At 41.6% G+C, this 25420-nt stretch overlaps 1 long non-coding RNA gene across 2 annotated transcripts in view; it reads left to right on the top strand.

Moving 5' to 3' along the window:
- Positions 1 to 553: 553 nt before the first annotated feature.
- LOC123578733 overlaps positions 554 to 25420 on the top strand; it is a 26415-nt gene continuing 1548 nt past the window's right edge. The window contains exons 1-3 of one of the 2 annotated variants that reach the window (XR_006702489.1): positions 554 to 1599; positions 20112 to 20548; positions 24959 to 25420. The exon at positions 24959 to 25420 is cut by the window's right edge and continues 1548 nt beyond it. This is a non-coding gene — a long non-coding RNA (uncharacterized LOC123578733). Of the gene's footprint in view, positions 1600 to 20111; positions 20549 to 22566; positions 22595 to 24958 lie in introns of those variants that run through there. The other variant, XR_006702490.1, reaches the window with a different exon arrangement.

Genomic DNA, 25420 nt, shown 5'->3' with positions numbered 1-25420 from the left:
TTGGTGCGTCATCTTTTATGGAATGGTGTTTCTCAAAGGAGAAGCCAAAGAGCCTCCAAATCCCCAGCATGGAAAAGAGGTGAACTGCGGCTGGAAATCTGCTGACAGCGGAATCATGTGAAATTGTGGAGATAGAGAACTCCGTCTCGTGTTTTGCTTCCGGTAGAAAATGTAAAAAAGAGATCTTGATTTGCTTGTTTGTGCTACAATGTGTCACATGCATTTCTAATTGCGAAACAGTTGGGGAAGACAGAGGGTAAAGAGGACCCCCAAAGGGGTGGGATGGCAGTAGCCAGAAAGCCGTCATGTTGGGGCCGCTTCACTGTACAGAAGCACTTCCTCTCAGCTAAGGAACACTTCCATTTGACTTAAGAAACGTTTTTATGGAAATATTTGACCAGTTGTAACGTAACTACCACTCCTCTGCACACTTTCCACATTGTGCTAGATGCTGGGAGGGAAATGATGGGCCACACACAAGAGTCTCCTCCTGTCCTCATGGCTAATCACGCACTTGTAATTCACAGCGAGGTAGCTATGGAGCAAGGTGGTTCAGGAGCTGTGAAGACATGAGTCGCTTAACTCAAGTCGGCTGGGGAAGAGGCGGGGTACGTCCGGGGGAAGCGGGAGCTGAGCCGAGAACTGGAGTGAGCAGGAGGCAGCAAGATGATAAAGCGTGGGAGGAAGAGAAGAATATGACAACACAGAAAAGCCCGAGGGCAAGAGAGAGAAGAACAGGGCTGGGAAGCAGAAATCGGGTTACTGTGGTTGCAACGCAGAGTCCAAAGGGGCAGGGCGGTGAGGGATGAGAGGGAGAGGTGAGCCGGGGGCAGACAAATGATTTCACAAGTCAGGTTACAGGGCTGCAATTGCTCCTGAGGATTACAGGCAGCTACTGAACTCTTTAGAACTCTGTTCGAAACAGAGCAGGGACATGATCAATCTGCTCTTCAGACAGATAACTCGAACCCCTATGAGGAAAATCGGTTTGGTTGGGAACAATATGGGTGGCCAGAAGAGTTGGTGTCTGTAAAGAAGGCAAGAAATAACAACGGGTGGAGAGACGTGAGAGACGGAGGAGGTAAAGTGTGTGACTGGTGGCATATGGGAGATGAAGGAGAAGAGGGTTCAGGATGACTCACAGTCGCTTAGATGTGGGTGCCACTCATTGGTTGGGGAGAGAGAAACAGAACAGGGTGAAGACAATTAATTGAACTTGAGATACGTGGGATCTGAGATGCCCGGTCAGCTGTCTACATGATGTCAAATGGGCCAGTGGATATGTGGATCTGGGTGTCAGTTGTGAGTCATCCATGCTGGAGATGGTCTCAGTTGATGCCCTCATGGGGTGAGATGATGCTTAGGGAGAGGGTACTGAGAGAGGACCTCTAGGGTAATTCCTGGAGAGACAACCAGAGACAAAGAACCCCCGGGGAGACTCAGAAGTCATGGGAAGAACGGGGAAAGGAAAATCAACCAGATAAATAGAGGCAGCCATCATGTTGTGTGATGCTAAGAAACGAGAAAGCTGAAGCCTGAGAAGCATCCTTTACATGCAGCACCACTACTCCTGTTTTCGGAAACCAGGAGCAACACAAGGTGAGTGGGCTGGGGGGGGGGGGGGGCGCGGCGGTAAAGATGAGGAAGCAGGACGAAGATGTGCTCTCAGGGTCTGGCCATGAACAAGGGGACTGAGGTGATTGGGGGCTGAGATAGATGCAGGTCATGGAAGGAGGTTTTCTCTTGTTACCATGTTCATTTAAAGAGAGGAAAGACTAGAGTGTTTAAGTTCTGATGAGAAGGAGCCAGTAGATAGAAAAGAATTTTCTGGAACAATACATTGAGTAAGGTCTCTGAAGAGACAAGAAGGGATGGGAACCTGAACTCATTGGTCGTTGGTTTTGTATTCATGTACCCCCCCCCCCCCACAATTCACAGGTACACATCTATCGTATTGCCTCTCTGTGGGCCTTTTCAACCTCCTTTGCGATAGCTGTGTATAGTGAATTTCATGCAGGCAGGAACTATGTCTATCTTACTCAGCACTGTATCCATCGCATCCATAGTAGCTGCTCAGTACACATGTAGTTAAATATAGCAGGTGATTCTTAGTATCTTTATAATGAAAATTTTAGGAGAGAAGACTTGGCATAAGGGCTAGAGGCCATAGCATGTTATTTCAAGGCCTCCAAGTGTCTCATACTTAGCAGTAGATCAATAACATCCTTTTCTAACTAAAACCTTAAGACCCTCTCAAGAGGCAGCATGGTTTAGTTTAATGTCCAGTCTGCTGCCTTTGGACCCAGCAGGCCTGGGCTATTCGACCACTTATTAGTAGTGATGGGCCTCAGGCACATTGTTCTACATATCTTAACCTCAGATTCTTGATCAGCACAAGTCAGGGGGAAGACAGGCCTGAGGGAGAGGAGACAGGAGCTAGAGCAACCCCACAGAACATCAGAACCTTCCACAGGTCGTTAGGGAGCAGATATTCAGAACCAAAGTTTCTCAGGATTCAGTCGAGAAAAATCTAATAGAGCTCTGCCAGATAGATATTTTTACAAACTTGCTTTGTTCATAACTAAGAATGCCGTTTTATATCATCACTGAGATGGTACCTAAGATGTTTCTCATAAGCTCTGGTAGTTAAGCTTCTGGTAGACTCTCTGTATCCATCTGTGGTAGACTGATGTTTTCCCAGCCCAGCTGAAATACCACACAGCTTGTAAGTAACAGAGCTAGGACTCAAGTCTAGATCTAACGTGAAAACTAGATCTCACATCCCTCCCACAAACCTATTAGGAAGATATGGAGAGCCCATGGAACAAAGGGCAAGATACCGAAGAGGCACTTGACCAAAAAAAAACAAAAACCATCCAGTAGGTAATAAATGTGTGTGCTGATGCTCAACATCATTGATCATCAGGCAAATGCAAAGTAAATCCACAAGCAGAGACTTCCAAACCCTGGAAGAAGCACTAAAACCGGAGTTGCTGGATTAAGCGTCTCATCCATAGAACACGGGAGTCCCTATGGAGTTACTCTTCAGTTTACCTGCGGCTGTATCTTGGAACACAAAGATCTGAATGAGCTGGAGTTGAAGGAGTTTGCATGTGGTCTATGGTGGAGCTGATAACTTGCCTTGGTATGGTTTGGTCCGATTTATCTATATTTGCAGGGTATAGTGCAAGCCCTGTTGAAAATCTGATTTTTCTGTTTCGGTTCTCATTATTCTCTTCACAGTCTAGCTGCCAGCAGGGCACATTTTATCTTTATTGCTATATACCTATACACTATATATTAATTTGAATTTTTTTAATGTTTATTTTTATTTGTGAAAGAGAGTGTGAGCAAGGGAGGGGCAGAGAAAGAGGGAGACATAGAATCTGAAGCAGGCTCCAGGCTCTAAGCTGTTAGCACAGAGCCCGGTGTGGGGCTCAAACTCACGAACCGAGAGATCATGACCTGAGCCGAAGTCAGACACTTAACCAATTGAGCCATCCAGGCGCCCCTATGCTGTGTATTAATATTTGCATGTATATTCACTGAATTCTACACTTATGACACATGCACTCTGTTGACCTATGTCGTACTTCAATATAAACTCATGAAAAACAAAAAGCCATGAATTTCTCAATCCTACTCTGCCACTCTTCTCTTCATCTTCCCTGATTTCTCCCCACCGCATTGCTCTATCTTTTAGCCCTGTGAACTGGTGGACACCTTGGCTTCTACTTAAGCCCTCCTCCAAAATGTGGCTGCTCTGAGTCTACACATCTCCCCTGAGAAAGCAGGTCCCCTGTCCTCTCCTACACCTACCTTCCCCCTTCCCATGAGAAACCCCTTTGGCTATGTGGGACTTTCCCACAACGCCTAACTGTGGCTCATTTTAGGTTGGCAGTCTACATATTGGGTTCATTTTCCTCTCATATTCTGTATTTCAAAATAATACTAATATGAGGTTGCACTGTTTATTTCAGAAACTTTCCATTTTTTTTTTCTACATGATATTTCAGAATGGGCTTTTTACTACATGGGGGAGAAAAGAATAAAAAGTTTTTTTTAACCAGAACTAACCAACTAACTAATTAACTTCCTCCCTTCCTCCCTCCCTTCTTTCCTTCCTTCCTCCCTCCTTCCTCCCTCCCTCCCTCCCTCCCTCCCTCCCTCCCTCACTTCCTTCCTTCCTTCCTTCCTTCCTTCCTTCCTTCCTTCCTTCCTTCTTTCCTTTCTTCCTTCCTTCCTAAATGTACATATCCTGAAATAACAATTGATCTGAACAGAGGAAAGTTCTTATAACTTATCTAGAAGTGGTTATGAAGCTAGTATGAGAAGCCCCCATGATTATTTTTAAGATTGCTCTGCTGACACCTACTGGACAGAATCTCTTACCAAACACACAACACAAGTAAAGCAACAAAGATTCCCTATTCTAATTGTGATACATGAACTATTTTTTTCAAAGAATAAAATGGATGAGATTAATTAATTTTTAAACTTTTTGTGTGAGTCCAAATTAATTTTCTTTTATTCCTTTCTTTCCTTTTTTCTTTCTTTCCTTTCTTTCTTTGGGAAGAGAATATATAAAGGTCAAACATTTCCAGTTTTTCAGCTTGGAAAAAAAAAGTACCACTTTTCTTTAATACAATAGTGAATTGAGAAAATCTTTTTATACTTAACAAGCTGTATCTAAATTGTCATATCCCTGCTGGTAGATCTCCCAGCTTCACAAAAATGGATGAGATGAAAACATATTTTGTAAATTAATCAGCTGGTTTCCAATGAGAAGTTAATGTGCTCTCCTCAGTCATTTAAAAGGCCCTTTTAATCCCGAACAAGCACTTATGACCATGGGGAATTCCAAACCAAACAAGACTTTTATTTAACAGTTAACTAGAGGTTAAAACTTCTTAAAGCTATAATTTTAAAGACTTTGATAAATGCATAGCCACAATGGAATTTAAAATGTATTTAATTTAAACATTTCATTTTTCAGCTGTAGGGGGAGGGTCCAGGAACCAGATTGACAAGAAATGTCAGAGTTGTGCCTAGAACTCAGAACCTGAATCCCAGGCCAGCGCATCAGGCAGTGTCTACTGTATCACTGGACCTTAATTGTGAACTTACGGTTTATCCTAGGACAGCGATGATTCGCATTATATTACGGATTAACATCATTCCTTACTTCAACTCATTGGTTTATTAGGTGCTAACAATGGAGCATATCATCTGGTGACAAATTTGGGGAAAAATGTATTACTATTTATTGAGGCATAGTCAATAACCATAAATTTAGCAGCTTAAGACAACACCTACTTATTGTCTATAGTTTCTGTAGATCATTTCTGAGGTCAGGAGTCCAAGCATGACTTAGCTGGGTCCTCTGACTCAGGGTCTTACGAGGCTAAAATCAAGATGTTGGCTGGGGCTGTAGCCTCATCAGAGGTTGAAATGGGGAAGGATCTGCTTCCACTCCCTCTCAGGCTATTGGTGGAGTTCACTTCCTTGTAGCTGAAGGACCAAGGGCCTAATTTTCTTGTTTTATAGGACAGACTCTTGCTCTCAACTACAGGTGACTTCCTGGAGTTCCTTGTCATGTGGGTTTCCCTAACATAGTAGCTCACTCCATGGCAGCTTGTTTCTTCAGAGCCAGCAAGAGTCTGCAAGATAGTGCTACAGTTTTATGTAACACCACCACAGAATCATGTACATGTAATTGCAAACATCTTGTCTCCTTTGCCACATTCTATTGGTTGGAATCAAGTAATGAGTTCTACCCACACATGAGAGGACACCAGGAGGCAAGGATATTGGGGACTACCCTAGAATCTTTCCCCCACAAAAGAGATACAAAAATACCAAACTCACATTCAGATCCAACTTGCATTTAAAAATAGAAAAGCACCCACATGTATAATTTTCTCTTGAAAATGTGAGTGTGTGTATACTTAATTTAACAGAAAACAATACTTAAGTGCTGCTGGTATCCTTCCACAAATGAAACAGCTCCTGTGAAGGGGCCTAGAGTAATGGAACCTGTAGCCAGTAACCATCAAAAACCACAGGAATATTCCTGTCCCTCAAATGGGGGTGTGAATGCTCTTCAGGGAGAGATAATAGATGTGGCAAAAGAAAGCTTATTTCAAAACAGCTAAAAAATAGGCAAAAGACAAAAAAGAACAAAATAAATCCATTTGCATGAGCCCTATAGACACATGACTGTTTTGAGTTTTAAAACTAATTATTCCATGGAAAGTACAGCCAAATACTTATTGCTGATAGTATACCACATTTTTAACACCTATTTCAATTTTCTTGATTGCATTTTAAAATAAGATACGTTCGAGAAGCTTCTACCATACACCAGGCAGTTACAGTTTTGTCAACTTATTTGTCCTCCATTAAATCTTGGAATGTGTGGACTTAGATTTGAGGAGCACCACAGATAGCACTAGAACAGATGCAGGGAATGTTTTATTAACGCATATAAGCAAAGTGAAGTTGTTTCCTACATTGATAGAGTTTGGCTATGGCAATATGCGAGAGCAATTTTGCAGGCTCTAAAGATGAGTTACAACTAATTAAGCATTGACTCAGCCAGGTTAGCATACTGCCAGATTGATAATGGATATTCAATAAATCTCATTTAATCTCCAAATAACCTTCTAAGTCATGGTATTACTCTTACTTTATAGATGAGGAAACCAATGCTTAGAAGTTAGGTAGCCAGCCCAAGGTCAAGCAAATAATGAGTGGAGAGTTCTGAGTTTCTAACTAGTGCCATTTCTCTCATAGAACAGCTACCCAATATTTGCATTTTAAATTAATTTATCTTTTAACATATCTAAAAGAAGTATCATTGCTCCCAACAGATAGGATTTGCCAGAATTAGCCAAAAAGCGTATACATATGTTTCTTTTAGGTCAAAGAGTGTGAGTACTTCACAAATATATTCTTAAAAATAACCAATGGATGAAGAAATAAATGTATGAAAAGGAAAATGTCCTTGGTTATCCAAAACTTGCCATGACACTGATCTGCTGGGACAGGAGATCTCAAGTTGACATCTTGGCTCTGAGGGTCCACGAGTTCCTTGGGTTGTAAGAGCCAATCCAGGGGCCACCTAAAGAAGCTGTAGGGCTCTCATGACATGAAGTACATGGCAGCAAATAGTCCTCTATTTACTCTATTTACTCTGTGTGTATAGATGGCAACTTTTAAAAAACTTATTTATTTAAAATCAAGTTAGTTAACACACAGTGTCGTATTGGTTTCAGGAGTAGAACCCAGTGATTCATCACTTACACGTAACACCAGTGCTCATCCCAAGAAGTACCCTACCTAATGCCCATCGCCCATTTAGCCCATCCCGCACCCAACACTCCTCCAGAAACCCTCAGTTTGTTCTCTGTATTTAAGAGTCTTTTGTGGTTTGCCCCCCTCTGTTTTTGTCTTCTGTTTCCTTCCCTTCTCCTATGTCCAATCTGTTTTGTGTCTTAAATTCTACATATGAGTGAAATCATATGATATTCGTCTTTCTCTGACTGACTTATTTCACTTAGCATAATACACTCTAGTTCCATCCACGTTGTTGCAAAAGGCAAGATTTCATTCTTTTTGATTGCCAAGTAGTATTCCATTGTGTGTGTGTGTGTGTGTGTGTGTGTGTGTGTGTGTGTATATATATATATATATATATATATATATATATATATATATCTTCTCTATCCATTGTATAGATGGCAGTTTAGACTTCAAAAACAACATCCATTAAAATCAGTTAAGGAAGGATAAATTATTCAATAATTTTGGGGAAATAGATTCAAAAGATAGCTCTATTTCATACCAAAAACAAGTTCTCATCACATTAAATACAACTGTAAAAACATAAAAAAATGTTATACACTTGTATGATGAAAAGACTTTCTTAGCATGTCACTTAGGTAAATGCATGCATGTGCACACACACTGTAGACACATTCTATTGTTCTTTCTTGTCGGCGTTCTTTCCTTCCTTTTTTTTAGTAAAAGAAAACCTCTGATGCTTTTAGAAACCATTCCTTCCTGTTGCTATGTCCCCATGACTCACCATCCCTACTCTCCAGTTCTAGATCAAAACCAAACCTGGCCCATCAGAGCCACATTCTTCAAGCCACTTCACATTCACGGAGACGTAACCTGAGCCAAGCTAGGCAAAGTCTTCCAAAGGCTTTGTTGGAGTTCTTGGGGAAAAGACTCCCTTTTCAGGGTCTTGGGAAACTAAAGATCTAGTAAGTCAGAACCTGCTGATGGAATGAAGCAGGAGAGGGAGGGGAGAAGAATTGAAGAGGGAAAGGAGGACAACAGAAAAGATAAAGAAGGAAATGGAAGATGAGGGACAAAAAGGGAAAGGCAATGATCAAGAATCCTCCCTATGCAACATATCTTTGAAATAGATTGTTTTAACTTTGGGATTGTATTTGAACCCAAAAATTATTTTCAATTATGGAACAGAAGGGAGCTACCAATTTCCAAGGGTTGAATTGCTTTAAATAGCTATATTGCTGTATCCAATCTTGCTGTGTTGGGGAGTCCCTCAAAATTAAGGCAGAAAAATGGTCCACTGATGGGAGTGAAAAATACTTTCATTAAGAAAGGAAGCTGAGTGTATGTGTTTTCCATTCTGTTTTATCCTATACAGAAGTCTACCTAAGAACCCTCTTCATTTCCCTTCATCACTCTTTATTGAAATTCATGGACTTTAAAAGAACCTTAAGGATAATGAGGAGGATGTGATTTATTATTATTTAGAGAATTTTAATGATCAGAGAAACCAAGAGCTTATGTGAGCATAAAATACTTAACATTACATTCTGTATTTACCAAAACAGATGCACAATTATGTCAACTAATTTTTACTTAATCCATTGTTGGAATAATTTATTTATGAAGATTAACTTGAATAACATTGCAATCAGTAGGAGAACTGGAATGGGGGGAAAGCATAAATAGTATAAATAAATAATGAAGTGAAATAAATAAATGAAAGGAGACTATAGAAACAAGTCAGTGCTGTGTGTTCTGCCTTCATATTAAAGAAGAGTACAAAGGATCTCATGTGCCAATGTCACTGAAATGTGGAATGGGCTGAGCTCCTGGCTTTCAGGGAATGGCTTTATTTTTTTTTTTTAATTTTTTAATGTTTATTTATTACTATTATTATTTTTATTATTTTAATGCTTATTTTTGAGAGAGACAGAGACAGAATGCGAGTGGGTTAGGGGCAGAGAGAGAAGGAGACACAGAATCCGAAGCAGGCTCCAGGCTCTGAGCTGTCAGCCCAGAGCCCGACGTGGGGCTTGAACTCACAAACCACGAGATCATGACCTGAGGTGAAGTCAGACGCTTAACCGACTGAGCTACCCAGGTACCCTGGGAATGGCTTTATTTCACACCAGCCAACAACTGTCTTCAAACATGTTCTGCCCACATTCTTGTCCCTGCCTTTTTCCAGTGTTTGTGGAAGAATCCATCATTTTCTGGTCATTTTCAGTTTTAACAACTTCATTCAGGAAACTATCAAGGGCCCTTATTCTGCACTCTTCACATGTCCAGGTAAAAGAACGTCCATTGAAGGAAGCCCTTGCCTGTCTCTGCTACCTCCCTCAGTTCTTCTTGAATAGCAGTTGCCCAATATTGCCTTTGACTCAGTGGATGAGTTAATTCTGAGATAATGTTTTAGGAAAGCTACATGGGACACAACAGAAGACTTATTCTACAACCAGCTTTATTTGTAAAATGTTGAAATAGTGATATAGTTTAAATCTCCCCCTGCCCAACTTCTGAATCAATCAATCAGTTATTTCAGACAGGAAACCAAACAAGGAGGAGGAATATTAAGTGTTGGCTTCTTGAATCCCAAAGACAATTGGGATGGATTTTTCAGTCATTAGAGTTAGGGTCTCATACTGTATTTAATTCAAAACTTCTCCTCTTCCTTCACTCAGGTCTGACCCATTATGCGCACACCTCCAGTGGGGAAAGGAATATGGTTCATTCTTTCACTTTTGTCCTCTCCTCTATTCACTACGCAATGCCCTCCTTCCTGATCTCTGTAATAGCCTTATTCAGCTCTCGTTTCTCACAGCCCACAGTTCCCTCACCCTAGCAAGCTGCTGTCTCAGGTGGGCTCTTTCAAGATGGCTTCAGCCCAGTCACCCATCACGAGAGACAGTATGGCAACCAGACTCGTGGTATTTCATTTGCCATCCATGTGACCCATATAGAAAATGGAAAAGCTAAAATATCAATATCATGTGGTTGCTGAAGGATTAAATAAATTAATATGCCTATATATATATAATACACGCATATATATGTATTAAGCTATATTATTTTGAACAGGGCATGAAGAATTGCATACCTAAGTGTAAAAAACAATGTGGTAAGTAATTAGAAGACCTTGTAGTTCCATCATAATGCAATAAGTAAAATGGAAGAGCACAGAAGTTTAACAAAGAAAGCCAAGGAAAGAGACAGCCAAGGAGAACCCAAGGATTTCAGCCCTGGCCATGGTAAGAACTGTGTGCAAGCAACAGACTGCAACCACTCAGGAACAATCAGAACAGTTTGTGGGGTAAACTTGAAAGTATTTCCTAAGCCACATTGAGAAGCATTAGCAAAGGACAGAAGCCTTACTGGCTCAAGAGGCTTACTTGGCTCTACACCTGGCCAAATACCGATTGAAAAAGCGATTTCAACACAGAGATGACTTCTAGGAAGCTTAAATTAAAATTAAATGACAGTCATCCCCAGTTTGGAAAACTGTGTGCACGCTCAAGACTGCACCCTCTCAGAGGTGACTAGAAAAGGAAGTTGCAGATATCTAGACCATGGCTGAATGTGGAACAAAACCATAAAATCCCTGAACTGTGAAAGCAGTCTCCAAGTCATACATATATACAATGATAAAGCCTTACATATAATCAGGAAATTCTAACTGGCTGGAGAGCTCAAGCATGGCCTTTGTCCAGTGACTCAGGAGCTGACTCAGGAACTACCCTAGGCAGCTACACTGAAAGACAAAAACAAGGGGAAAAAAATCTAAGCAGAGACTTCAGAGCCTACATACCACTGAGCAAATAGACTTCACAGATCGTGTTCAGCCAAGTCTCTAAACACATAATTGATGAAACAAAACAAAAGCAAGCCCTGAGGGGGAGGAATAGAGTCAGTATCCAGTTTCACTACAACTCATTATCTAAAATTGTCCAGTTTTCAAGAGAAAAATTATAAGACATACAAAGAAACAGGAAATTATCCCACACCCAGAAGAAAAAAGCAAGCAATAGAAATTGCCTTTGAGGGGATCCAGATGTTGGACTTCTCAAGCAAGGCCTTCAAAGCAGCTATTATAAATATGTTCCAATCAATAAAGAAAGCCCTATTTATTTAAACAATTAAAGGAAGGTATAAAAACAGGATGATTGATCATGTAGAGAAGATTGATAAAAAAGAAATTATTAAAAGAATCAAACAGAAATTCTGGAGTTGAAAAGCACAATGCTAAAATGAGGGGAAAAGTCTTCAAAGGAGTGTGTATTAGTTTGCTAGGGCTTCTATAATAACACATCACAAACTGAGAAGCTTAAACAACATAAAGTTGTTGCCCCACAGTTCTGGAGACTGGGAGTCTGAGATCAATGTATCAACAGAGTTGTTTCCTTCTGAGGGTCATAAGGAAGAACTCTGTTCCATGCTTCTTTTCTAGATTCTGGTGGTTGTCTGGCTTTCTTTGGTGTTCCTTGACTTCTCCATCACCCCAATCCTTGGCTTCACTTTCGCATGGTTTTCTCCCTGTGTGTGTGTGTGTCTGTGTTCGAATGTCTCCTATTTATAAGGACACCATTCACATTGGCTACGGGCCCACCCTATTCCACCATGACCTCATCTTAACTTAGCTAATGCCATCTGAAAAACAAGTCTATTTCCAAATAAAGTCACATTCTGTGGTGCTGGAGGTTTAGGATTTATAAATACAATTCAACAGAATGCAAAAGTAAATTTGATCTGATGGATGAATCCACAAACATGAAAGCAGATCAACAGAGATTGTGAAATCTGAAGAACAAAGAGAAAAAAGAACGAGGAAAAATGAACAGAGCCTCAGAGAAATGTATCAGCAATCAGGCCAACATTTGCATAATGGAAGTACCAGAAGGAGAGGAGAAATATATTCAAAGAAATAATTGGAATTCTTATTGCAATTGATCAGAAATGGATTGGAATTAGAGGGTTGGGGTGGAGAGTGAGAAAACAGGTGGAAGCCAGGAAAGGAGGTGGGGTAGAAAAGTGGCTAAAACATGGTTTATAGCAGCAACATCTGATCGACTTTAATTTCTGGTACATGCTGTACCTTGTTATTCTACTACCATATAACCCAACTCTTCAGCAAAAATCTACTTTACACAACAACATATGCAATGAGTGTTGGGAAAATTAAGGAAAAGAACCATGGAGATGGAGAAGAAAGCACTGGGCACAGGTACTAAACAGAAGAAAGATCAAGAAGTCAAAGCCAGAGTTGACTGAGCCATGAGCAGTCAAGGATCATCTGATAGACTGCAAGAAATGTTGGGCTTCACGCTGCATTAAGGTGGGATTTAAGCCAGTTTTAACTGAATCTTCAGGGACAAGGAAAAACCAGACAGATTGCAATTCTTACTATAATTTCAACAATGGATAATACAGTTACTGCCCAAATTGTACTAAAAGCTTAATGGAAAAAGAACTTGGTCTCAGTCGTGTTTTCTTAACTTACTACATGGCTTCAAAACACATCTAAACAATGAGTTGCAGAGCATATAGGTTCATATTGCTTGCCTCAGATAAATGCGTGTGTTCTTTTTCCTTTCAGGGTGATTTGATTCACATCACATTTTTGCATACCTAGGGGAATAGGAGTAAGTTGAACTTACAACCGTGATGTCTGCCGTAAGATCATTTCCCCATCTTTCAATATGAATCTTCTCACCAGTGGGAAAGGATTCCAAACTGCTTGGCTGCGGGCTCACTTCATAATACATCAAAGCCTCAACCGTATCCCAGCAGCGAGCCATTCCAGAAGGGACCTGTCATTCTCATCATCTCCAATGTCTTCAAAACTTGTGTACTCATTTTGTTCAATGTGAATTCTTTTGTATAAAAGATAAACACTCTTTAATAAGGATTCTGTACACCTTAGATCTGAGACAATCCGTGAACGGTAAACAAGTGCATGTGAGTGAAGAGAAGAGGGAGCTGAATGCACAGGGACGTCTTTGATTGAAGGGAATTTCAGCATCGGAGATTTTATATTTTTAATGTCATGTACCATTGCAGCTGTCTTTCTTTCCTCTATAATAATGGAAGGACAGCCTTTTTCTTGAATGGCAGATCCTAACTGTAACATCACCCTTTTTCTCAGAAGAGAAAATTATCTTTCCTGGAGTTAATAAGCAACCTGTAGCTGAGACTCAGTGAGGCCAAAGCACATCTGAAAAATGAGCCATGTAGGCTATTTGACCTTGAGTGAACCTCAAGGTCAAGGAGTAACTGATGGAGAAAACGTTTGTGTCCACGCCGAATTTCAGGGTGAGCTGATAAGGACTAGTTCAGATTAATGCAGGGGAAATGGGACTGAATCCTGAGCACCCAGAGGAATGAACGGGAGTGCCAGGAGCACTACACCATTTACTGCCTGTGTAACCTTGGCCAGTGGCAAAGTTAACTTCTGTGCACTTCCATTTTCTCTTATGTAAAAGGAAGATAATACTTTTTAACTTCATAAGGTTGTTCTGGGGATAAATGAGACGCTGTGGGTAAAACACCTGTAAGCTAACTTGGCAGAGAGAGTGGTTTTTTTTCCCATTGTCATCCCCAACTAATAAAATAAGTCTAAAATAAAATCTTTACAAATAAGGATTGATAATTCCTCGTGAATATCTGTTTTAAGAACAGTGTGTTTGTTATACCAAACACGATGTGGAGAATTCACGAGCACAATTTATGATGGAAGGAGATTTGCAGTGAAAACCATTTTTGATGCTCCGATAAAGGACACGGAGGGGAACACGCCTGTCACCTAGAAGCATCACACCTAATATCACTTCCAGGGAAGTTATTAATTTAAACCAGCAAACCAAAGCTGTTGAGAGACAGAAAATGCCACAGAGCCCGTGGACCACAAGCAGGTCCCCACCCTCTTGTGGTGCGGTGCCTGCTTGTCAGTGTTTTCATCTACGCAAATGAGTGGGAGGCAGAGGGCAGGGGTTATCCCCTTCCGATTCTAATTGGCACTTTCATTTTCTGCAAAATAAAAGTCATTTCCAGCAATTGTCAATTTCAAGCAAAAAGTCAATTGCTCAAGCAATTGACTAAGTGCTCCTTTCAGCACGTCTACAGAATTTATCTAGGACGATACTATACAGAAATGCTGTTTCCAGAGAGCCCCGTAGGGCCGTGCTGAGTACCTGACTAGTTTGGAGAAGCCTGGAGTACACTAGAAACTCTTGGGACTCACGAGAGCTGCAGGGAATTAGGTTTCCCTGGGTTTCGAACAAGGGCATCAGACATCCACGGAGTCAACCACCTCCTGCACTACAAAAATGCTCCACTGGGGGCGCCTGGGTGGCGCAGTCGGTTAAGCATCCGACTTCAGCCAGGTCACGATCTCGCGGTCCGTGAGTTCGAGCCCCGCGTCGGGCTCTGGGCTGATGGCTCAGAGCCTGGAGCCTGTTTCCGATTCTGTGTCTCCCTCTCTCTCTGCCCCTCCCCCGTTCATGCTGTGTCTCTCTCTGTCCCAAAAATAAATAAACGCTGAAAAAAAAAATTAAAAAAAAAAAAAAAAAAATGCTCCACTGAAAATTCCGGAAGGCTTTCTGGGAAGGTGAAAGAATAGTGTGAAGTAAAACAAACAAATGCCTCTTCAATTTCAGGTATCTATCTCATAAAAGTGATAATTTTATAGTTTATCTGGCATTTTCTCATGGTTAGAACAGGGACAGCTTTCTTCAACAGCCATCGTTGGCATTGGTGGTACATCAGAGAGGGTTAATGGTGCCACATGGAAAAGGCAGATCTGGCCTGGATTATAGGATCCACCCCTGCTAATTAAGTGGCTTTAAGCCAGGTACCCAAACTTTTTAAGTCTTGTGTTCCTCATCTGTAAAGTAGGTGCTGACGATAATGCGTACATGACAGAATATTGATGAGTGTTAAGTAAATTAATATGGAAAAGAACTTTCTCAAAGCTTAATGTTCAGGCAAATCAGTAGGAATCTTAGTAATGCAGATTCTGACTGAGAAGATATGATTATGCATCGTAGGTATTTTAGGGCTGCTGGTGCTAGAACAATCTTTTTAGTAGTCAATCTTTACAGATGTCTCAGGCTTGGCACATTGTAAATATTCAGTAAATGTTAGCTTTATTATGATGATTTTTACCCATTAAAAATTCCAAATCAAAAAACTCTGCATGTTGGCCTTCCTTTCAGCTATGGAATGCCTCTGGAACTCTCTACTAACCCTCAGGAGCAGCAACGTTCAAGAAAAGTTCGCATACAGTGAAAGTAAAATCACATCGGGGTAGTAGGCTGAATATTCTCACCCAAAGAGATCGAGTCCTAATACTGGGAACCCGTAAAGGTTACTTTATAAGGAAAAGGGTCTTTGCAGATGTGAGTAAATTTAGAATTCTGAAATGAGATTATCCTGGATTATCTGGGTGAGCCCTAAATGCCATTACAAGTGTCCTCATAAAGAGATTGACTGGGTGGGACTGGGGTGGGGGGGCGGGTAGATTAGATGCACATACAGAGGAGAAGGTGATGTGAAGAAAGAGGCAGAGATTGGAGTGAGGTGGTCAGAAGCCACAGAGAAGCTGGCGGCCTCCAGAAGCTGGAAGAAGCAAAGGATCCTCCCCTAGAGCTCCCACAGGGCACAGCCCTGCTGACACCTGGACTTTGGACTCCCGCCTCCAGAACTGTGAGAGAAGAGATTCCTTTTGTTTTAAGCCTCCGAGTTTATAATCATTTTGTTACAGCACTGGTAGGAAATGGATGCAATTGGTTGAAGATACAAGCGAAGTTGTGAATATTTCAAAAGCTAAGCATTTGACACAGTAAATTATTTTTTCTTTGCTTAAAGAAAGGTCCTGAACGGGGCGCCTGGGTGGCTTGGTCGGTTAAGCGTCCGACTTCGGCTCAGGTCATGATCTCGCGGCCGGTGAGTTCAAGCCCCGCGTCGGGCTCTGGGCTGATGGCTCAGAGCCTGGAGCCTGTTTCGGATTCTGTGTCTCCCTCTCTCTCTGATCCTCCCCTGTTCATGCTCTGTCTCTCTCTGTCTCAAAAATAAATAAACGTTAAAAAATTAAAAAAAAAGAAAAAAAAAAAAAGAAAGGTCCTGACCATCACGAAAAGCATAAAGAGACTAAAGGCATATTAGCAATGAGATTTTATTTTAGGGAATTGCAAAAACCCTATATTCTGCACTTTCTTTTTAATGTTTATTTATTTATGCTGAGAGAGAGAGAGAGCAGGGGCAGGGGCAGAGAGAGGAGAGAGAGAATCCCAGGCAGGTCCATGCTCATCGAGGAGCCCAATGTGGGACTCGCTCCCACAACTGTGAGATCATGACCTGAGCCAAAATCAAGAGTCAGACACTGAGCTAATTGAGCCACCTAGGCGCCTCCCACTATCCTGCTTTTATGTAAAATACAGAGTTTCAAAGAAAGTTATCCTTATTATAACCATGAGAAAATGCCAGATAAACTATAAAATTACCACTTTTATGAGATAGAGACCCAAAATTGAAGAGACATATGTTTTACTTCATACTATTCTTTCACCTTCCCAGAAAGCCTTCCAGAATTTTCAGTGGAGCATTTTTGTAGTGCAGGGGGTGGCTGACTCCAAGGGCATCTGATGCCCTCAATGCCCTCCAGGCCCTGGAAGAGGCAGGATTCACCTGTGCTCAGCCTTTCACATCTTAAAGCACCCTGCCTCCCATCCCTGCCAGAACTGGAAAAGAGAAATGGGCTATTTGGTCTTCACAGACCAAACTTTGTTTTTCAAGTTTAACCATATGTAAAAAGTAGTTTAAAAGAAAAAGCTGGCAACCCAGGATTCTATACACAATGCAAAAAATTAGGTGAAATAGAGATTTTTTTTTTTTTTCTGGACAGAAGGTAAAAAATGCCAGCAGAAGTGTTGTTCTTCAGAAAGTCCTCCAAGAATTTCATCAAGCAAAAGCAGTATGGTAGCATATGCAAACTTAGATCTACACAGAGAAAACTGGAGACAATGGAAAAAGGTAAATATAAAAAATATTTCTATTTGTATTTTTATATATTTTTTAATGTTATATTTCTTTATTTTGAGAGAGAGCATGTGCCAAGGGAGGGGCAGAGAGAGAGAGAGGGAAAGAGAGAATTCCAAGCAGGCTCCATGCTGTCAGCACAGAGCCACATGAGGGGCTTGAACTCACAAAGCATGAGATCATGACCTGACCTGAAACCAAGAGTAGGATGCTTAACCAACTGAGCCACCCCGTCACCCCGAGATACTTCCATTTTTAATCATTCTAAAAGACATCTGAGACAAAAATAGCTACAATTATCGTGGGGCTTCTAACAGGTGTAAAGGTAAAATGGGTAACAATATGGCAGAAAGGATGGAAGGGAGGGATTGTAAGGTCCTGACCCACAACTAATATAATTTAAAAGTAGGCTGTGATAAGTAAAAATATATTTTGTAAACCCTTCTAAAAGGAAAACTGCAGTATACACCTGTCAAAAACAGCAAGGAAGACTTTATTCGAGACTACAGCAGTAGGTGAAAGAGACTGAACTCGACTCCATTGCAACAAAGGGCAGATCTTTGAATATGGGGCTGAGCTCAGGGAAAAGTACCCGAGGACATTGAGAGAGGTTTGTCGGTGAGCTTGGGCCATGTGTGTTTGCCAGTTGTTGCTTGTTGAGGTTCGGCTCCTCCCTTCCCACAGAGACTGGGAGACAGAGGCTCTCTACCCGTCTCAAGGGTTACATTTCAAAGGGATGGCTCCCAGGTCCTTGAAAAAGACGGGTATCTCAAAGGGGCAGAGAAAAGATTTATAATTACAAGTTTTGTAAAGTAAATGCTCTTAACAAAAGGGAGGTCTAGATGCCCAGAACCAGGAAGAAACCTGTTTCATGTTTAACCAAGCTGAAGGAAATGGTAAGGCCAGCTGGAAATTGGTTACCCTAGAAATCCTTCAAAGCAAGAGAGAAAAATGAATGACCTTTAACTAATAAGGCGATACTGGAGATCAAATGGGATCATAAGCAACACTCCATCCAAAAACAGGCAGAAAAAAAGGAACAAAGAAGAGATGGAATAAATAGAAAACAAGTAGTAAGATGATAGGTTTAAATCAAACCATAGCAATCATCACATGAAAAATAAGTGGTCAGTACACCCCAACTAAAACACAGACGTAATCTGATTCTATGAAAACGAAGACTGAATCAAAGAAGCCCACTTTAAAAATAAAGACACAGAGGTGCCTGGGTGGCTCAGTCGGTTAAGCGTCCGACTTCGGTTCAGGTCATGATCTCACACTTTGTGGGTTTGAGCCCCGCATGGGGCTCTGTGCTGACAGCTCAGAGCCTGCAGACTGCTTGGGATTCTGGGTCTCAATGTCTCTCTGCCCCTCCCCTGCTCACACTCTGTCTCTGTCTCTCTCGAAAATAAATAAACTTAAAAAAAATTTTTTTTAATCAAAAATAAAGGCAGAGATAGTTTAGAAAGAAAGAAAATAGAAGGATGGGAAAGTATAATCAATCAATAGAAATCTGGAGTGGAAATATTAATATCAAAGAAACATCAGAACAAGGAATATTCCCATAATAAAGAAAATTATTACATAATAATGGAGTATCTAAAAACAGAGTTTCAAAATCCACAGAGATATATGGTGTCATATCTGCAGCACTGGTACCATATGGGAGCTTGCTAAAACTCAGGCCCCATCTGGGCCCTACTGATTGTAATCTGCCTTTATAACAAGATCCCTATGTGATCCGAGGGCAGATTAAAATCTAAGAACACGGATAGAGGGCATTATACCACATGTCTAATAAAGAATAAACACTCGGGTGTCACAACGTGTACAAATACCAAATCATTAGGTTTCCCACCTTGAATATATACAACTTTTAATTTTCAATTACTCCCCAGCAAAGCTGAAAAAAGTCAATTAAAATAGATATTCTGCCACAAACCCTCCCATGTAAATATAAATAAGATAAGAGAATTCAATAAACCCATAAGCAACTCAGTCCCGTCATTACAATCCTTTTCATTGTTTAGAAAAGAATCTTGGCTTCCTGGGTTCACAGAGGAAACAGAATTCAGCAAGGTAGTTTATAATAAATGTTTGAAAGGTAGAGAATAAAAGAGAGTATTGATATGAAAAATATTCTAATACCAGTTTTTAAAGGTAGTTTTTCCATCTCAATTATCTTTAGTTATGTAATTGCTCTAAGCTGTTTGAACCACAAATAGAAGGTTCCCAATTACCTTCTTGATGAGAGTTAATAGTCTGAACTCCTTTACACTTTCAAATATGGGTTCTGGCTCCCAGCTGCTTTAAGGAGAGGCCCAGCCCCTCCCCCACATACTCTGACTTTATTAGATCCTAGTGAGGCTCTGACAGCAATATTTCTTTGAAGGTCCCCAAATGACTCTACTGTACAGCTAGGGTAAAGAACCTTTAACAAATCAAGGTTAAAAAAAAAAAAAATACACAGGAGCACCTGGGTAGCTCAATCAGTTGAGCCTCAGACTCTTGGTTTTGGCTCAGGTCATGATCTCATGGTTTCATGAGTTCAAGCCCCCTATCGGGCTCTGTACTGGCAGCACAGAGGCTGTTTGGGATTCTCTCTCTCTCCCTCTCTCTCTGCCCTTCCCACGCTTGCGCTGTCCCTGTCTCTCTCAAAATAAATAAGCAAAACTTTTAAAAAATAAAGCAAAATAAAAATACACAAAAGTAGTAACTTTGATTGCGATCCAATATCTGTTGTTTGTTTCTCTTCTCCCTTTTGTCATTTCATACAGATGGTCACTGGTTGCTGAATGAAATAAATCATCTGTCTCATTAGTCCGGACAAGCACGAAGAAAGAGCAGCGTCGTCTGACATCCACAGTGTGAGAAGCAGCCTCAGACAGCAGCATTAAATGGCATCTTAGTATACCTACTTAGTACATTTAGGACACGCTATGCAGAGAGAGACTGCAGAGGTTCCAAAGCTCTACTTTGGAAGTGACTTACAAACACACAGCAAAACAATCAAGATGAAAGAAACCCCAAGAAATCAGTTCTCTTTTAAATTGAAAACAAGCAGGAAATGGCACTGATGGAGCTAAAGCTGGGCTTAATGGTTTACAGTGGAAGATGGCACCCACTGACCCTCAGGGTCACCTCCTCACAATGTCCTCAGGCCGGCTGACGGCAGCCCACCCCTCTGCTCCTTCCATGACTTGACCTGTAACAGGTAAGGGAGAGCAACTCCCCTTGGCTGAGCAGTCCTGTCCTAGGCACTCTCTCGTTGTCTGTCACTATTGTCCTTCACAATAGCCTCACGGGGAAGATTCTGTATCCATTTTGCAGATGAGGAAACAACGCCTCAGAAATGCTAATCGACTCTGCCAAATGTGTCCAGCTAGTAAGTAGCAGATTCAGGGCTTGAACCCATCTGTGGGCTCCAAACGCTCCTCTTTCTCTGGTCACCCTGGATCTCGCAGGCATCCACAGTGGTCCAGAAAGAGTGTGCCCAGGCAGCCAGCTATCTCAGAGAGGAAGGAGTTTTCCAGGCAGGACCTCCAGAGACTAGAGTTAGTCACACTCCTATTCCTACGGTTCCCCAGATGATGACGGCCACCACCAGGTGATTTGAGCTGGGCAAATAGACGGTAAAGGTGGGAAAACTAGAACCTTCCACTGAGTGGGGCTGGAAGTAAGGGCTTGGTATGGGAGCATAAGTTGGCGGGGCGGGGGGGGGGGGGTGGTATCAGCATCCTCACTTAGCATCTCTGACTCCTTCCCATGAATGTTTTGTTACAGAGTAGGCTCAGAGTAAGCCCTCGTGACTAGTGTCATGATTATGCATAAAGATGCTCATGGTTAACAGAGCCTTTAGTGAGCTGATCAGAGCCCAAATAATATGACCAAATGGAGTGATTAATGAGGCCGGAGATTCCAGGTTTACAACTATCGTCCTGGGGTGCCATTTGGTTTGGACATTCCTGAACTTCTCATTTTAGAACAAAATAATAGTAATAATAATTCTATTGAAACAGGCCAGGATAGGTTTGAACCTCCAGCTTCTGTCACGGGTGGTCTCATGGGTGAGATGCAGAGTTATCCTTTTAACATGGGGTTGAATTTGAAAGACAACCTGTAATATCAATGGGCCCCACATTATAAAGATGCTTCCGTAAAAACTTTGGCTGTGTTTCTGGAAGGGCAGGAGAATAGTCCAGGCCAGTGAAGCATTGCATGCAAAGGTCTCTTTAGATCTCTATCTAAATGCAAGTGTTCCTCCAAGGGCATCTCATCTTGTCATCAGCAGTTCAAGCTGCTGAGAACCAAGGCTATAACTAAAGGTGACAACAAGGTGGAGGAAAGAGTCTTTATGCAGAGACACAATCTGAGGGTTTCACAACTTGGCAAAGGTTTGTCCCAGTCTACAGAAGACTGTAAACCATCTTGGGATTTACATTAGAGGCTGCAGATCCTGTAAGACCAAGATTCCCCACAAGGGCTTCCCTGAAGCAGAGACTATGTGCCAGGGACCCTATCCCAGTAGAATCATGAGGACGTCACTGCCACTAAACACAGACCCACACCATCGGCGACAGTGTAACAAGGCTCTGTCTGGTGTCATCTTTCCCCGGAAGATCATTATAAATCATTATAAATTAGGAAGAGGCTGGCATGAAATTGTATTGCTAAAGATCTACTTAACTCCCAGATGATTCCTCATTCCCTTTTACGGTTCATCTAAAGACCCACTCCTATGATATAAAAGAGGGATATCAACTTTCCTGAAATCAGCTAGTTGATTTTCATTCAGGGACAAGACATTGATTTTAGAACATTTCATATTTGTTCTATGTGCTCTACATAATACACATTTATATAAGTAATAGTATACTCCTATCTAAAAGCGAACGTGATAGTGTTAGCAGTGTTCAAAATAATTAAATGTGCAATGATTCTATACCTCCAACATCAACTTCAAAAAAAGTTGTCTCACTATTTTATCTATAAAATAGATTTATTTTAAATCCCAGATTTATCTATAAATTTCCCTTCCTTACCTGGTATCAATATGGGGTCAAATAATGTGCTCTGTTTTTTCCACTGAAGACGGTTAGTAGACGTCTAGCCTGGGGAAAACAGATTAGGAAAACAAACAACAAACACATAAAAATAAATTAAGTAGGCGAAAGCAAACTGGACATTCTCATTACTGATAGCTCCAAATTTGTACAATTTCCTGTTTTCTAGCACAATCAAAATGCCCAGAAGAAGGGGCGCCTGGGTGGTTCAGTCGGTTAAGCGTCCGACTTCGGTTCAGGTCATGATCTCATGGTATGTGAGTTCGAGCCCCGCATCGGGCTCTCTGCTGTCAGCATGGAGCCCACTTCAGAACCCGTGTCCCCCTCTCTCTCTGCCCCTCCACCACTCGTGAGAGCTCTCTCTCAAAAATAAATAAAAACATTAAAAAAAAACTAGAAAAAGATTTTTGTTTTCCAAGAATATGATTCAGCTTACAATGACCATCTTTTATAAAGTTCCTCATTTGTACTCCTAATAAATCTTCGAGATCAGAGGTATAATGCATCAGGGGATATAAGACATGAACAATAGCAATTTATTATGTTCCTGAGACACTAAAAACATTTTCCCTATTCACTAGAATAGCAAAAAAGTTTCACTGGGACCATGCAAATGATCACTTTTCAAATGATAAAACACTAAAATGTTTTATAAGCTCTTTTTCTACGGGTCCCCAGGGATTTGCTTTAAGTATTTGCATCAATAACTTATAAATGGATACATCAGAGTGGACTGAGTGGAGCACGGACAGCCTCCACAGAGCGCATCTTAAACTGCACCCACTGTAAAGGGGAGTGCTCACCGTCAGCGAGAGTACAGGTGTCGCTTCACAATCCTGAACAAGTCTCCCCATTCGGTGACTTTCCAGGTCGTCTCTTGCGTGTCCTTCAGCACGTTGAATCTGTCTCCCTTCTCAAGGACTCGTGAACACCGTATGTGACCTTCTTAAAAGTGACTCCCGCACAGAGTGGTGGGGAAAGCTCAACTGGCACGCCAGGCAACTCTGTGATTACACTTGACACGAGTGTTGTGCCTAGTAGCCTGAGGGAAGAAGATACATGAAGAGAGGTACTAACAGGAACCGTAAAACCCTACCAGAGCAGGGGCAGAGCATTGTGCCACATAGCGTGTCTTGGCTTCGTCCACGTGACGCACAGCAACGAGAAATACAACGTAATAGCACAGTGAAACGCGGTATTCGGCGTTCAAATCAAAGAAGGAACAAGGCACCCAATCTTGGCCCTGTACGCGCCCAATATACACTCAAACCTGGAAACAACTCAGCTTGCCTACAAATCCAGAGCCCTGCGAAACTAAACGGAGTCCTCCGGAAGCCACACAAGTTGGCTAACGGTGTATCCACCATACTCTTGGTTTTCGGGGTAGATTCCCATGACTCATAGCTCACATACAATACCCAGTGCTCATCCCAACAGGTGCCCTCCTCAATCCCCCTCACCCACCATCCCCTCCCTCCCACACCCCATCAACCCTCAGTTTGTTCTTAGTTCTTTTATTTATTTATTTATTTATTTATTTATTTATTTATTTTCAATATATGAAGTTTATTGTCAAATTGGTTTCCATACAACACCCAGTGCTCGTCCCAAAAGGTGCCCTCCTCAATACCCCTCACCGACCCTCCCCTCCCTCCCACCACGCATCAACCCTCAGTTTGTTCTTAGTTCTTTATTTATTTTTTTTTTTCAAAATATGAAGTTTATTGTCAAATTGGTTTCCATACAACACCCAGTGCTCATCCCAAAAGGTGCCCTCCTCAATGCCCATCACCCACCCTCCCCTCCCTCCTACCCTCCATCAACCCTCAGTTTGTTCTCAGTTTTTAAGAGTCTCTTATGGTTTGGCTCCCTCCCTCTCTGTAACTATTTTTTCCCCTTCCCTTCCCCCATGGTCTTCTGTTCAGTTTCTCAAGTTCCACATACGAGTGAGAACATATGACATCTGTCTTTCTCTGACTGACTTATTTCACTTAGCACAATACCTTCCAGTTCCATCCACGTTGCTGCAAAGGACAGGATTTCACTCTTTCTCATTGCAAGTAGTATTCCATTGTATATATAAACTGCATCCACTTTATCCATTCATCAGTTGATGGACATTTAGGCTCTTTCCATAATTTGGCTATTGTTGAAAGCGCTTCTATAAACATTGGGGTACAAGCGTAAGGCACTGAAATTATAGCATTAGATCGTAACACTGTTGGCATTTTGTAATAAAAACTTGAATCCAGGGGATAAAAAAAGCTGTTTTTTTTTTTAATTATTATTTTAGACAGAAAGAGAGAGCAGGAGGTGGGGGGAGGGGCAGAGGGAGACAGAGAGAGAATCCTAAGCAGGCTCCACGCTCAGTGCAGAGCCTGATGAGGGGCTCTATCCCACGACCCTGAGATCACAACCTGAGCCAAAATCAAGAGTCATACACTCAACTGACTGGGCCTCCCAGGTGCCCCCAAAAAGCTATTTTTTAAAGGCTCATTTACTAATTCATTGTCTTGATCTCCAGAACGACTGCTAATAATCACATTGTAACAATGTCCAAGGAAAAGAAACCTGACCCTCCTTCTTATCCACCATCCCACCCCACTCAGGATACTTCTTCCCACCCTCAGCTTCCTTCCCTCCCACCGAATCTCTACATTTTAATTTCTTCTCATACAAATGAAAGAGTAGGCTCCAACCCACAAGTGCCATCTGTGGCCTGGAAAAGCAGAAGAACAGAACCGGAAAAGCCCCTGGGGTGCAGACTGGCCCGGCAACATGTTCCGCTCCCGCATCGATCAGGTTCATTGTCTCAAATGTAACACAGAATTAGACTCACCATTTTAAGATACGTAAGAACATGTTCGTGGATTCGGGGTCTGAGCCAAGCTCATCTCTGATTCTAAAGCTGACCTTGAATTCTCTCCTGTTTCGTTGTGGACGTATGTGTGGATGCTCAACATCTTATGTTGGATACCACAGAGGTCAGTCAATGGAGCAGGATGCATAAACTTTGAAAATTA

This window comes from Leopardus geoffroyi, chromosome A1, assembly GCF_018350155.1.
Source record: "Leopardus geoffroyi isolate Oge1 chromosome A1, O.geoffroyi_Oge1_pat1.0, whole genome shotgun sequence".
Lineage (NCBI taxonomy): Eukaryota > Metazoa > Chordata > Mammalia > Carnivora > Felidae > Leopardus > Leopardus geoffroyi.
Note: the sequence above shows the minus strand (reverse complement) of the source record. Positions and strands in the feature narration are given on the sequence as shown.